Genomic DNA, 962 nt, shown 5'->3' with positions numbered 1-962 from the left:
GTAACCACCAGGTCTTGAGTTTACATCCTGGCACAAAAAGCACTGGAGACTTAGCTAAGTCTTGAGATTTTTGCCTAGAAGATATTCTGAGGAAAGAATCTGGGCTGAGAAAGATATATGTTTTTAAAGATGGTCAATAGAACATTTTTGTATCTTTTGTTGTAATCCTCTGCTGTATTATTCCAACCATACTGTTTGATATCTCATTAAATCTGTTTGTGGACTCATTCCAATTCCCAGAATGAACTTTATGTTGCAAGATTTCTCAATGTTGAGTTTACAACTTCAGAGCCAATAGAGATGGGTCAGTCAGATCAGCCAACGGAGAAAATGTCTGTCTGTTAAGTGAATCTGAATGACTCCCGATTCCCCACAGGTAGACATGCAGTTACCTCGGTTGTGTCTGCCAAGGCACAAGTAGCAAGGAAAAAAACAGAAGTCCAACCTGTGGCCCTGCCCATGAAAAAAAAAATGTTCCAGATGTCCTCTTTAAGGTATTGCCCTTCAGTGTTCACATAGTATCTTAAAAGTGTACCTGTGTATCTCCTCTTTTACACTTTAAAAGTGTAAAAGTGTATCTCCTCTTTAGCAGATAAAGCAGAAATCAAAGTGTTTTAGTACTTTGAAAACTAGTTTTATGGAATGCTTTCTACAAGGATGCCTGAAGCCCAATAAGTTGTTCTTTCCTCTATCTCTTTTAGACCTCAATCCAAAACAATACAAACAGTGATATAAAAAGACAGCATGACAGCTGATTACTACATAAACAAACAGTGACAGTGGTGGTTGTAGCATTAGTGTAGGTATTTTCAAGCACAGGACATCTGGCATTATTGCTCAAGAACTAGGTCGGTCTAACAGACATACATGTTGCACAGTGTGTAAATAAGAACAGTTGCCAGTTCATAAATAAATAAATAAATAAAACCCCAACAACCCCAAAACCAAATCAAGAAACCCCT

This window comes from Anas platyrhynchos, chromosome Z, assembly GCF_047663525.1.
Source record: "Anas platyrhynchos isolate ZD024472 breed Pekin duck chromosome Z, IASCAAS_PekinDuck_T2T, whole genome shotgun sequence".
Taxonomy (NCBI): Eukaryota; Metazoa; Chordata; class Aves; order Anseriformes; family Anatidae; genus Anas; species Anas platyrhynchos.
Note: the sequence above shows the minus strand (reverse complement) of the source record.